Source organism: Mauremys reevesii, linkage group 9 (assembly GCF_016161935.1).
Source record: "Mauremys reevesii isolate NIE-2019 linkage group 9, ASM1616193v1, whole genome shotgun sequence".
Classification (NCBI taxonomy): domain Eukaryota; kingdom Metazoa; phylum Chordata; order Testudines; family Geoemydidae; genus Mauremys; species Mauremys reevesii.
In genome coordinates, this window is record NC_052631.1 from 86,197,307 (window position 1) to 86,211,968 (window position 14,662).

The 14,662-nt window shown below is 42.8% G+C and overlaps 1 protein-coding gene across 4 annotated transcripts in view; it reads left to right on the top strand.

Annotated features, from left to right (window-relative positions):
• Positions 1 to 2,606: 2,606 nt before the first annotated feature.
• Positions 2,607 to 14,662, top strand: part of ACSL4 (acyl-CoA synthetase long chain family member 4) — a 56,238-nt gene continuing 44,182 nt past the window's right edge. For 2 of the 4 annotated variants that reach the window (XM_039488507.1, XM_039488509.1), the window contains exon 1: positions 2,607 to 2,727. The gene's annotated coding sequence lies outside the window, so the exon portion shown is untranslated. The remainder of the gene's footprint in view (positions 2,728 to 14,662) is intronic. The other 2 variants (XM_039488510.1, XM_039488511.1) reach the window with 1 other exon arrangement.

Sequence of the window (14,662 nt, forward strand, 5' to 3'; positions counted from 1 at the left end):
AGAGAGATCTGGACTGGTGATGGATTTCTTCCTCATTTGGTCCTGCTATTGGAAGAAGAGACTGGGTCAGCATGTCCCCTACAGGGCAATAGACTAGGGCTCCAAGTGTTCTGATGCATTGCTTAGGCCTGTGGTTAGCTCTGCATTTGCTCCATGTACACTGAATGTTTTAACTCTCTACCAGCAAACATGACATTACAGTACTAAAGACTCAGTTTTTCCATGAGGTTCACTGAGATAAGCAAATTAAATAAATAATATTTAAATAGATCTGAATCTGTATGTCTAAGTTAGTTCTGCCATCTGGATCTCCTAATGCCTCTTCCTTTTCCATTCTTAGATTGAAAGCTCTCTGGGATAGGAAACCTTTAGATTTGTGTCCTGGGAACATCTGATCATGTTGTTGGTGTAACAAATATGGCAATTTCCTGCAATATCCTTGAAAAAATCTTATTGAATTAAGTTTAAGTATTTAAGTATCTTTAGAGTCCATCATATTAAATGCAAAGTTTATGTATTTTTGTGTGCTAGGATTGTATGTAACCTCCCTAGGTGGAAGATGGGATATTAATCTTGTGAAGTATTATGAACTTCAAAGGACTATATAGAACAATGTACCAGGCAAGAATGGACTTTTGGGATAAAGAATGTCAAGTGGTTTGCCTGGGGAATCTCTAGTGGTAGGTGAGTGCAATTGCAAATTCCCCACTTCTGCTTATGCAAAAACCCAGTGTTTTGAAGCTTTGTCCAGAGCAGAGGACCATTATCTGCTGATTACTTGTTCTTAGAGTCTCAAGACCAAAGACCCAAGCTGTACAAAGGAAAGACTAACCTATTAGTGAGCATTCTGGTTCCAACAGAACATGTCATGAACTCATAACCCCAGGGAAAACCCACCTATGGATTTTGAAGGACTGACACCTACCAGAGCCCCACACTATGTCTACACTAGCACTTTTGTTGGTAAAACTTTTGAAAAAAAAACCACTCTCCTAACCGACAAAAGTTTCACCAACAAAAGCACCAGTGTGGACAGCACGACGTAGCTGCCGCTGCTCGTTGGCTGAGCCGCTATAAAGTCTGTACTATAGACATAGCCCATGTCTGGAATAGGAGTGATCTCTGGTAAGCTTATTAGCATGCATGTAGGTTCTTTTATTGTTTTTAATACACTTTCTCTTTAATGTTTTCACCTTAAGAACAAATGTGCTTGTTTAGAAATAGCTGTGGTAACTTGTAACTGTTGTCAATTACAGCTGTTAATAGCCTTTGGACAGAAAGTAAAGCACAGTCTGGCTTGTTGGGATATCACAGTGTAGGCAGGGATCTGTGCTGCCTGGAAAAAACCTAGTCAGGATGGGGAAGATGTAGGTCTCTGGCCCAAGAGAGGTGATGGCTGGGAGCTGGAAGCCTAAAAGTGGATACCTTTGGTGGACCACGGAAGGGGAGACAGGTGTAGTTGCTCTGAACTGTAACAGATGGCATTTAACAAATAATTAAATATGATGCCCTGAAAGCCTGATGTTTAATAAAGAAAGAAATCTTGTATGATTTCAAACAGCCTGTTCAGCTACTCGTGTCATGTGTCCCCTCAATTGGTGGTGGGGTCACTGTCACATTTTGGGGGACTCTTCAGGCAGGTTAGGAAGCAATGACAATGAGACCTGCCGTAGCCATTCTCCGACGGAGTCTCTTAAATTCACTTTCTCTTGTTACTCCGCACATATCTCTGATTACCCCCCCTCATTCCTCTGCTCCTTCTTGCCTTCTGTTCACTTCTCATTCCATTAATGCTTCTTCCTCCTCATTCCCTGCTTCTCTTCCTCACCACCCGCTCCCCCTTCCTTCCTCTCCGTTCCCTCAACACCCCATCCCCTGCTCCTTCCTCACCCCTGCTCCTCCCTCCCCTCCGTTCCCCCAACACCTCACCTCCTTCTTCATCCCCCTGATCCCCCCACCTCATCCCCTGCTCCTCCCTCCCCTGAACACCTCATCCCCTGCTCCTCCCTCACCCATGCTTCCCGCACTTCACCCCTGCTCCTCCCTCCCCTCCGTTCCCCCAACACCTCATCTCCTTCTTCATCCCCCTGATTCCCCTACCTCATCCCCTGAACACCCCATCCCCTGCTCCTTCCCCTCCCCTCAGCACCTTATCTCCTTCTTCCTCTCCCAATCCCCCCACCTCATCCCCTGCTCCTCCCTCCCCTCAACACCTCATCCCCTGCTCCTTCCTCCCAACAACACCTCATCTCCTTCTTCCTCCCTGATCCCCACCTCATCCCCTGCTCCTTCCTCCCAACAACACCTCATCCCCTGCTCCTCCCCCTCCCCATAGCACCTCATCTCCTTCTTCCTCTCCCAATCCCCCCACCTCATCCCCTGCTCCTCTCTCCCCCCCAACACCTCATCCCTTGCTCCTCTCCCCTCCGTTCCCCCAACACCTCATCTCCTTCTTCCTCCCCCTGCTCCCCCCACCTCATCCCCTGCTCCTCCCACGCCCCTGCTCCTCTGTCAGCCTCCGCCCGCCCCCCGCACACCGCTCCTGTCCCAGCCGCCCCCTTCTCGCTCTCGATGGCGTCAGCGAGGGGGATTGGCCAACGGGGCAGGCGCCCCTCCTCCCTCCCCCCCGTACTTCCCCCCGCGCGCTCAGCCATTTTAAACAGCGGGAGGAGCCGGCAGCCGGGTTCACTCGCAGCAGCCTGAGCCTGGGCTCCGCGCCACGAGCGGGTGAGTGCGCCCCTCCTCTCCTCCCCTCCCCTGGGGTGCCCGCTTCACCTGAGGCGGGGCAGTCGCTGCGCCCAGGCGGGCCAGGAGCGCGGCGGGTGGGGGATTCCCCCTGCTGCCCATGGGGGTGGGGGCGCGACTCTGACGCTGGCCGGGTGCGGCCTGGCGGGGACAGCGCCGTCCTGGGGGCTGGGCCCTGCGGGATGCGGGCCGGGGGCACGGTGCGTGGGGTGATGTATCAGTTAAACCGTCGGGGCGCGCAGGGTAACTCGCTTCTCCAGCGTCTCCTTTCCCCTCACACTGTCTGCTGGATGCCCAGTGCCTGCCAGGAGCCGCAGTCCTCGGCCTGCTCCCCAGCCCTTCCTCCCGTCCGTTTCACTGTGCCCTGGGGTTGCATCACCTGTAATCCGGGCCTGGTACAATCTCTGGGGCAGGGGCTGTGTCTGGCTTTGTTTTCTGTGCCGTGCCCGGAACAGTAATCTCCCCACTTACACGTGCTCTCCAGGGGTGCTGAATGCTGAGCAGGTGTCGCCTCCTGTTTCCTGCCCCGGCACTCGGTACAGAGCAAGCTGCTTGCTGTAGTTACCCTGCATCAGGTGCATTTCCCCCCAAGCTCATTCACATCCCCCTTCCCAGGGGCCGGATGCAAAGCAGATGGCTCTTTGTGGCCTCGGCGGCGATAACTCCTCCCGGACACGCCCCTTTCCTGGTTGCAGAGAAGGATGGGCTTAGGAAGTGGCCTGATGCTGATGTACCACACAGACAACCCGCCCGCGGGCCCCCCCCCCCAAGGAAAATATGATTAATTGCTTAGCACTATCCAAGGTTGCATATTTTCTGTTGCACGTCATAGCAAGAGCATATGCTAAATGCAGAGCAAGAGAATGGCGTTTTCCTCTTTGAAATACAAGCTGAATTTTATAGAATTGTAAAATCTTTGCTGTATGGTTTTTGGGGGGTTGTTTTCCAAGCTGATAAAAAGCATACAGTGTACTTACTGCATAGGAGGTAATGACACTTAAATAAGCCAATTTTGGGGGCACTGGGGATTAATTTTTCTGGATAATGTACGAAGTCCAATTTCTGTAGTAATTCATTTTACCAGTTGTTGCTTTGAGGAAAATATTGTAGATTAGTTTATGAACCATTATGTTATCTTTTTTGGTTGTCATCTTACTCATGAAGTCTTCAGACAAGGATCTCTAAGTCAAGGTTAATAGCATAACAAGATTTGGTTCAAGTTGAGAAACACTACAAATTGAGTGGATTGGCTGCCACAATCACTAAAGATTTTTACAGAACATTGTCATGTTAAAGTCCTCACCTATATTCTTGCTATCATCTTAGATTAATATTTAGGTTTTAATAACCTAATTTACTTTTGACTGTTAACATTGTTTCTTACATTTCCATCATTGCCAATCCTAAGTACTCAAAAATCATGAGTCAGGCCACAATAATCATGAGACTGTCTTAAAAATAATGAGATTTTTAAAAATAATGCCTTTAGATTGGGGTAGGCAACCTATGGCACGAGTGCCGAAGGCGGCATGCAAGCTGATTTTCAGTAGCACTCACACTGCCCGGGTCCTGGCCACGGCTGGGGGGCTCTGCATTTTAATTTAATTTTAAATGAAGCTTCTTAAACATTTTAAAAACCTTATTTACTTTACATACAATAGTTTAGTTATATATTGTAGACTTATAGAAAGAGACCTTCTAAAAACATTAAAATGTATTACTAGCATGCAAAACCTTAAATTTGAGTGAATAAATGAAGACTCGGCACACCACTTCTGAAAGGTTGCCGACCCCGCTTTAGATTCTTTTAAATTTGTCTTCTGATTTGGGGACCTTTTTAAGGTTCATGTTGTCAAGCTTTTCTTCACAACCATGATGCCTAGAACAGGGGTCGGCAACCTTTCAGAAGTGGTGTGCCGAGTCTTCATTTATTCACTCAAATTTAAGGTTTCGTGTGCCAGTAATACATTTTAACATTTTTAGAAGACCTCTTTTTATAAGTCTATAATATATAACTAAACTATTGTTGTATGTAAAGTAAATAAGGTTTTTTTTAAAATGTTTAAGAAGCTTCATTTAAAATTAAATTAAAATGCAGAGCCCCTTGGACTGGTGGCCAGGACCCGGGCAGTGTGAGTGCCACTGAAAATCAGCTTGTGTGCTGCCTTCGGCACCCATGCCATAGGTTGCCTTCCCCTGATGTATAACTAACTACCTACATACATTATGTGTTGACAGGTGGTAGAATATTTCATTATTGGTCTATATTTATTGGGAGCTATGATGATTTACCCCAGCTAAAGATCTGTTCTTGGGATAACAGTCATTCTACTTGTGAGAGTACCTCATCTCTCCTAAAACTAGAGGAAGAATTCTTGAACGAATCACCTCTAGAAGGCATTATTAAATACAAATATTCACAAGCTTCTTAATGTATTTCTGGTAGGCTAGAAATACCCTACCATGTTGTTTTAAAATTAATATTTGAATAAAATATTAACTCAAACAGGGATATGAGCTTGAGCCAAATAATTGAGTATTATGCAAAATGAGTAATTTTTGCTTGTTAACGTTGATGGCATTTGGCAGTTTAGAGAAAGTAACTTATTTTTGTCTCAGATGACTATGCAAGATATAAATGTTTGGTTTTTTTTGTTTTTTTTAAAGCTAATTACTGAGGGTACAGTAGGGTTGGAATAAATACATGAACAAGTTTCCATTGCATGTTTGGTTGTTTATACAGTCATTTATCTTGAGGACTTCTGTTTTTTTAAGGATAGCTTGGAGGAAATGAAGTTTGAGTGGGGAAGTCTTTTTCCAGAAGGATGCAGGATGTACTCTATAGTGCTTTTTTATTTTGGTTAATTCACTTAGATGGAGTAATGGCAGCCAACTAACCTATGGTAATAGGTGGCGCACACATTTTAGTCAGCCGTACTTGTCAGTCAACCTGCTTCCTAGAATGGTCAGAAGTGGCTGCTTTAGGGCTTGTCTTCACTGCAAAGTTTAACTTGAATTGTAAGTGAACTGTTGCATCTAACTGGAGTCCCATCCACACACACAACCCCTTAATTCAAGTGTGGAGGTGCTTCTAACTTAAGTTGGCTGGCCTAAGGGAAGGGGGGTAATAGTCCTAAATTTGAGTGTGCACAACTCATCAGCTGCTAGTACGACTACTTTGTAGCAAGGTTACAGGTTACCACTGCTTGAGTGCTTCTAGTCCTCCAGGGCCTTCCCACAGTTCCCCCGTGTGCCCAAAAAGGACAGACAAGTTCTCATTTATTGGAAAAGAATCCTAGAATGGCTCAGCTTTCTGCAACACTAAGAACTATGGGATGTACCCTGAGAAATGCAACACCACTGTGGATGTAGCGAATGTTGGTGGACACACTGAAAACTCCTGTGAGCTACACTAACTTGAGAGGAATAATTTGAGCATAGATATTTGTATAAACTCTGTGTAATGATGACATGACCGTAAAATGGGGTAATCCAATTAGCCTTTCTTCTGCTCATGCTGTTCTAGTTATATTAAGCTTACAACCCCACTCCACTCAGACTGATCTTTGTTTTGTTTGTAGTCTTTCACTTCATAGTTTTGAACTGTATGGTCATCTGGGCAGGGAATCTTGTTTGCTTAATTTCCCTTCTGTATATCATTGTGTACCTCTACAGAGCTAAATAAACTGTAGATAACATAGAACCTCTACGGGTATTCCTCCACTGCAGCTTGGAGTATGCCTCCCAGCCTGTGTACACACTTACACTATCTCAGCTTGAGCTAGTGTGCTAAAAGTAGCAGTATGGATATCGCAGCTCTCAAACCCACCTGACCCTGTGGATCTGAGTTCTGGTGGCTAGCCCTAGACTCTATCAGTGCCACACCATCCACACTGCTATTTTTAGCACAGTAGCTCAGCTAGAATTAGTGTGAGTCTGTCTCCCTAGGCTGGGGGAGACACTCCATGCTATAGTGTAGACATACCCTTATATTTATTTGTCCAGCAAGTTAGTCTCCTCTCAGACTTGGTTATCCTCAGTGGCTGTTAGAGAACTTTTGCATATGGCTTTTATACACCTACTTAAAAGACATGATGGAATAAGATTCTGCATAAATCTTTTTTTTTAAAAAAAAAAAAAAAAAAAAGGAAGGATGGTTCAGGCATCAGAGTGGGACTCAGAAGACCTAGGATCAGTTCCCTGCTTTGTCAGAGATTTATTGTGTGACCTTAGCCAAGTGACTTAGTCTCTTTGTGCCTTAGTTCCCTATCTGTAAAATGGTGATAATACTTCCCAACTGCACATGGGTATTGTGAGGATGAGTACATTAAAGATTGTACAGTGCTCACATAATATTGTAATGGGGACCATACAAGTACCTAAAATAGATAGATCTGCTGTCCCTATGTAGCCTGAAGCCATCCCAATGAGTAAAATTTTAAATATTATACAAGCTTATCAGGGTAGGAATTTTCTCCATATGTATTTGTACAGTCCCTTGCCCAATGGATCGCCATTGTGATTGAGGCCTCTGGGTCCTACCATTATATAAACAGTTTGATTATAATAAGACATGTATGTAAATGTATATAGAGAATTTTAAAGTTGCTATTTTCAGTATTAGACATAGTTTTAACTCCTTCCCTAAAAAAAAAAAATATGGGGGCTTAACTAATGTTCCAAAGAAACTTGAAGCATAACAAAGTGTTGTCTTTTATAATTGTGCATGTGGACTATAAAGTATGCATTTATGTCACTACTAATTAAAAATATTGTAACAAAATATATTCGGCAGACTTTTCTTCCCAAGACTTTGGACTGAGTACAAGTCTTATGAATAGAAGATCATTGAACTCTGAATTTGTCACTGCCAATTTGGCTGTATTACTGTTTTCATTTATGCTAAGTGATGACAATGGTTACTTTGCTGTTCATTTTTGAATGGATAACAACCTATTCATTTCAGGTATTCTTGCTATAAAATTCTTTTCAGAGGGGATAATAAGAGTTACATTATAGTGAGTCTTCTCTATCTATCAAGTAGATCCCCCAGGAAGTTGGTATTTTATTTCACACTTCTTCCAGGGCACATTAATCCAGTACAGTGTGAGGACCGGTCTACACTGTGCATTAGTCTGCACCAGAGAGGTGTAAGTTCTAGGGCACAGTAGGGTGTTGCACAGGGACTAGTCTGTGTGGACCCTGTTGGCACCCACAAAAAGCTCCCTAGTGCGCATTAATGTAGTACCATTTGAAATGTTCTTTGCTGTAGAATATAATCCGTAGAGCTGAGCTCCTTAACGCCCATTGAAGTCAAGGAGAGTTGAGAATGCTTTGCAGTTTTTATACAGTCATGTCTTTAAGTAGATGGTGCATCTTAAAGTCAAGGAAATATTTGTATTTAAGCTTTATGTATTGCCGCATTGCGTCTGTCAACATAGCATGTATTGTGCAAATGAGGCATTGCCTTCAAGACAGGGTGATCCATAGATAGTTGACTACACCTTAGCCCTCAACCCTGTAAGCCTCTCTAGTAGATTTTAGACTAATAGTGAAAAGAAAGAGTACTTGTGGCACCATGGAGACTAACAGTTTTTTGAGCATAAGCTTTCGTGGGCTTATGCTCAAATAAATTTGTTAGTCTCTAAGATACTCTTCGTTCTTTTTGCTGATACAGACTAACACGGCTACCACTCTGAAACCTGTCAACTAATAGTGAGTTCGTTCTCTCTTCTTGATTAAACTGATGCAACAGCCAAAACTTATTAGGAATTGCTCTTCTTGATGTATTTTTAAAAGCACTTGCATTTTGTTAATTTGGTTATGTAGGGTAATCATCATATAGAAGACATGCATATGAATAAGGGCCATGTTGTATTAACTTGCACAGCTACAGAGAAGGAAAATACCTTTTCTCATTCGATTTCTCCAAAGTTAGATTACGTGTAACACAAGGTGAATATAGACCAAAGGGTTTATGATGGTAACACCTTATAGTGAGCTCTTCTAGATTTCTGAGTAATGTTGCAATTTATGGGGGTATCTGCATTTCTCTTCCTCTGCCTGCTTCCTGAAGCTGCTCCTCCCAACTCCTAATGGGGAAGTAATGCAGATAGGCTGCCTCAAAGCATTCTTCCGGGGAAACTATTTGAGGGAAAGGAACAGCTTGAAAGACTTAGAAATTGCATGGTATTTACAAATGGTCAGTGAAGTTTTACACTGGATTTCATTGCTTTCAGTGAAAGGAAAATGAATGGGCCAAATTCTTAGCTAAATTGTTATAGCTGCATTGACTTCAGTAGAGCTGGAGTGTAGATTTACACTAGTTGAGGATCTGTCCCTAAGAGCATATTTGTAACTCTTTTTGGTTAATATGGAAGGAAAAGAAATCCACTGCTTGCATTCTTGATTTGTCAATAGCGGGTATGTGGGGTTCAAAAATACAAAGCAAAAGAACGGGGTATTGTACAAGTAAACAATTGCTGAGTGTTAATTGTTTTGAGCAGTATTTCTTTGTGCCAAAGAAGGTTGGAGACCAATCTTAGATCTAAGACTTCTAAAGAAGTTTGTAAATCTCAAAAGTTCAGGATGGTGACCCAACTATAATTCCCTCACTAGAGAAAGGAGATTGGTTTTCAGCCCTTCACCTGCAGGATGCCCCATTCCATATAACAATATACTCATCACACAGAAAATGCCTACGCTTTGCTATAGGCCAGGGTAATTTCTAGTAGTAAGTGCTTCCCTTCAACCTTTCTTTTGCCACAGGGATGTTCTCAAAAGTTCTGGTAGTAATGGCTACTTACCTCCAACAAGAGCAATCCTAGTTTTCCCATATCTCGATGACTGGCTACTCAAGGGCCGTTCCTATGAAGCAGTGCTATCTTCCACCCAGACAGCCTTTGCTCTGTTCCAGGAGTTGCATCTGAAGCCGAATGTAAAAAAAAGTCCACATTAAGACCTGTACAGAAGATACAGTTTATAGGGGCTCACTGACAGCCAAAGCCTACTTCTCTTAGACAGATTGGTAACCTTGTCAGGTCTGGTATGGGAAATTCAGGGAAGCCCTCAAACTACAATAAGGAACTGTCTTCAGGTCATGGGACAGCTTGCACCTTTGTGACTGATCAGGCAAGGCCATGTCTCTGCTTCCAGGGTTGGCTCAGAATGGCCTAGTCTCTAGTCAGACACACCTTGGACAGACTACTCCTTTGCAACTGAGAAACTTCTTAGACTGGACAAAGGATCAACTCAGTGTCTGTATAGGTGTTCCCTTCTGTCTGTCGGTCTCTCTCTTTCTTCCCCCCCTCCCCCTCCCAGTCACTGACTTTATCAACAGATTTATTGCTGCTGGGATAGGGACTCCTCCTCAGTACCCTCACAACTCAGGGCAGATGGACTACTCAGGAAATCAGTCTCCACATCAATTTGTTGGAGCTCAGGGCTGTCAGGAATGCATGCCTTTATTTCCTAGCCCTAATCTGGGGCAAATCAATTAGGGTCATGATGGACAAAGTATCTTGCATAGTCTGTATCAACAAGCAGGGATGAGCAAGATACCCCTCTCTCTGTACCGAAGCCATGAAACTATCGAATTGGTGCATTTCAGCAGTCTATCTTTCCAGGTATTCAAAAGACCACAGCAGATGTCCTCAGCAGATAGTTCACACAGGATTATGAATGGGAGCTAGACAGCAAAGTTTCCACAGCATACTCCTAAAATGGGGACTGCCAGAGGTGGATCTCTTTGCCACCTGCAGGAACAGGATGTGTCCTGTTTTCTGCTCAAGAGGGAGTCTGGAATGGCACACTTTAGGAGATGCCTTTCTTCAATGTTGGAAGAAGGGTCTATTCTTAGGGCAATGAACAAGATCAGATAGGACAGAGCCAGAGTTATCCTTAGAGTGCTGACGTGGCCAAGACAAGCTTAGTACCCTTACTTGCTTCACCTCTGTGTCCAACCATTGTTCAAGCTCCTGACCCCGATGGCTCACGGGATTAGAATCCTCCAACTCTATGGAAGACCAACAGCTCCGTATTACTGAATAGTAGAAAGAGATCAACCTGCACTATTTAGCTGCAGAAATGAAAGATTCTTCCATTGGTGTCGTTGCTGCCTCCTTTCTTCCTGGTTCGGTGCCACTTTGTCATCCTGGATTATCTGTTGATTCTAAGGAAATCAGGGTTATCAAGTAGTTCAGTTAAGGTCCATTTGCCTGCAGTGTCAGCTTTTCATCCTCTGGTAGAAGGATTCTCCATATGTGCTCATCTGGTATTGTCTAGGTTTACTAAGGGTTTGGGGAAACCCTACCCTAACATGGGACTTCAATCTGGTACTCAGTTACTTTATGAGATCAGTTCTGTTGCATTTATCTGCAAAGACTTCCTTTTTAGTAGCTCTCATGTGGGCCTGTAGGGTCAAGGAGACTGGAGCCTTGATGGCAGATCCCCCTTTTACAGGTTTCTTTAAGGACAAGGTGTCGGTATGTCCACACCTAAATTCTTACCTAAGGTTCTATCTGAGTTCCACCTTAATCAGTCCATTCATATACCAGGGTTTTTCCCGAAGCTGCATAGGAAATCCTGTTTTCATACCCTGGATGTTAGAAGGGCATTGGTCTTCTACTTGCATAGTACCAAGCAATTTAGGAAGTCGCCTAGACTCTTCATTTTTTGTATGGATAGATCCATGGGTCTTCAGTCCCTACTCAGAAACTGTTCCCAGGAGTCAAATCCGAAATTAGTTGATCATTTTGTATATCACTTTTCAAGTATGGTTCTTGCAGTCCTATACATAACTGGCTTTGCTATTATGAATTTAATTATACCTCTACTCCAATATAACGCGATCGGATATAACACGAATTCGGATATAACGTGGTAAAGCAGTGCTCCGGGGGGAGGGGGGGGGCCTGCGTGCTCCGGTGGATCAAAGCAAGTTTTGATATAACACGGTTTCGCGTATAACGTGGTAAGATTTTTTTTTGGGCTCCCGAGGACAGCGTTCTATTGGGGTAGAGGTGTATGTCCTAGTCCTCTACGTACTGTCTTCTTACGTTGATGTTGTGCTAACAATGTCTTTGTCCTGTTACTATTAACCTGAATCTATTTGCCAGATGGTGAATTGTATATGCTTTTAATTCCAGCCCCTGTCATCTGTATATAGGTATGTTTTTATTTTAATCCAGAAAGAGCTCTTTCATTTCCACTGTAAATGGGTTAGATGTGTTTATTTCACAAACATGTAAATAGTTTTCGCATTTTTAAGAGCTATGGAGCGGGGTGGGGGTGGCGTTTTTGTTTTTAAACAGTTCTGCTAGTAATGTACGCAGTGTACAAACCAACTTACATGGGGAAGAGGAACAGCTGGAAGATGGAACTAAGCTTGTTCAAGTTTGTGTTTGTAGCAGACCTACTCGGGAAAGAGTGGAGGAACCGCCTGCCTGCACAACTGCCCCTGGTACCTCCATTTGGTGTATAAGGACAACATCCATACACTTTTTTTCCTAGTACATTAGGCTTCTGTCCAAGACACAGAAGAGAAACTGTATAACTGTTTCAATATCAGACTCTGATACTTCAAAGCTTCCTCATCTGGGCCATAACTGTAGTTCTGCATAGTTCTCTTGTTGCTTGACATGCTTTTAGTAATTTTACTGCAGTGTTGTTGACCAGTTTAGTTTCCTTTTATGAAGTGGGACTTACTGGAGCATTGTGAATAAGCTGAAAGTTTTAGTCCAAAGAGTTAAGAATTGGATTTTTTTTTGGTGGTGAATGCACCTAGCAGCACAAACAAACCCCGAGCCTACCCAAAAGATAATTACACATGCATAGGGGTCACAAACAAATAGGGGACTATTTTAAAAACAAAACAAAACCTACTTGTGATTTCTGTTCACTTCTTAATCTGGATTCAAATACTGCACTAATGAAATAATTTTTCAACACCTAGTCCTTCCTGTGCAAACAATCAAAAGCCTTCCCAAATTCCAAGTTTGCAAATAAAATTATAACAAGATCACAAGCCCCATCTAAGCTCACCGAGGGCTTTCCAGTCTCCCCCCAGATAGAGCCAGCTCTCTAACATTCATCTCTAACTGGGCTTTAAAGGAGTACCTCTTATGAGTAGAGCTTCTTAAAAGAAGTCTGAGGGTAATTAACGCCTCTGGCAGCAAAAAATCCATTTCTTCCCCAGAGGAAAAGAGTTCTCAAAACAAACAGTGTCTGCTACCCTGTCACTCCCCTCAATGCTATATAATTCCAAGGCTGCTTTATCACATAGTGCCATGTTGCATAAAAGGTTTATTTAAAAGGGTTAATCTAACTCCTTCTATATCCTATTAAAGAGGGTCTGTTGCCTTAAGTAGCTACTCAGCCACTGAATTATCTAGTCCTCTAGCAAAAACATTTGGTTATACCAGTACAAGATCTTCCTCCGCCTAGGATTTTTTTTTTCTTTTGTCCTGAACAAGCAGGCTCTTTGTGCTTTTGGCCTATATAAACATTACAGTGAGGCTTCAAACCCTTCCAGACCTTGCTCTCTCAATACTTCAGGTTTTTCCTCAAAATTCTTCCCTTCTTTCTCTAGTAATTATTCTAGTCTCCCACTTAATCTCATGCACGGGGGAAGAGGGGACAGAAAGAGGTAGAGTCGCTGAGTAGTTACCCCAGAACTTCATGTGCTGTTGAAGGAAGTTCTCATATCTAGGGCGTTGTCATGCTGCTTATGGGGTTTAGCAACCTATATTTTTTTCCATTAAATAGCTAATCAATATCAACTTCCCACACATCCCAATATTAGAGAATATATACTACAGTTTAGTTAGTAACCTCACTTCCTCTTTTAAAGTGCAATTACATTTAAAGAACTGTTGCAACATTATTGTTGACATTCACACATTGTCCCCTCTGGTCTATACAAAACGCTACCACCAAAATTCTCTCCCTCACCCATTGATCCAACTCATGAAATTCCTTCTCTGACTGCCCTTATCATACTGCATTAAGTTTAAACTTCTTTGTACAACCCATTTCCTGGCCTGTATCTCCAGCCTCGTCTCCTACAGAATGACTGTGAAAATATGAAAACTTAGGGTGGGCTTTAAAAAGAAAAGGGGGGGGGGGGAACCTTAGAACAATCTAATGATATCAAGGAAAGCAACATAACATATGGTTACACCTAAATCTTTCCAGTGAGTTGTGCAAAAGTCAGAAAATTCTATTCTGTCTCTTAAAGAAACTTTGAGCAATGTTTTTAGTAGGTTTTGGGCATGGAAGATCTAAACTATGTCAAACTAATACAGCTTTTGCCACAATAGTCCCTTTTTTCCAATTTATTATTTTTTTTGCATACCTGTCTGCCTTTACAACAAAGGATTGGGAGGATAAATCCTGATGCATTTCTATGAATAATTACCATTCAGTTAGTATAATTTAGCAAAAAGTTGTGGTGGTGTGTGGGGTTGTTGTTTTTTTTTTTTTGGCATCTAATTGCCTGATGCCTTTCATTTAAGAAAGCTAAGTTGAATCCTTATACATGTATATAGGATTCTGTAAATTCTCCTCACAATTGACTCCACAAAAGTTTAAATTAAATATCATTTCTAAAACTCAGTCTAGGTGTTGTAAAAGCAACATATTGCATAGTACTAATTTCATCTGAGGCCTGGTCTACACTTAAAATTTAGATCGACATAGCTACGGTGCTCAGGGGTATGAAAAACCCATATCCCTGAGCACAGTAGTTGCACTGACTTAAATCCCTGACAAAGACACAGCTAGGTTGACAGAAGCATTCTTCTGTTGACCTACTTACTAGCACTTGGGGAGGTGGCGATACTACAGCAATGGAATAACCCATTTAGTTGCTGTAGTAACTTCCCCATAGTGTCTACATTACGGCCATAACTGTGCTGCT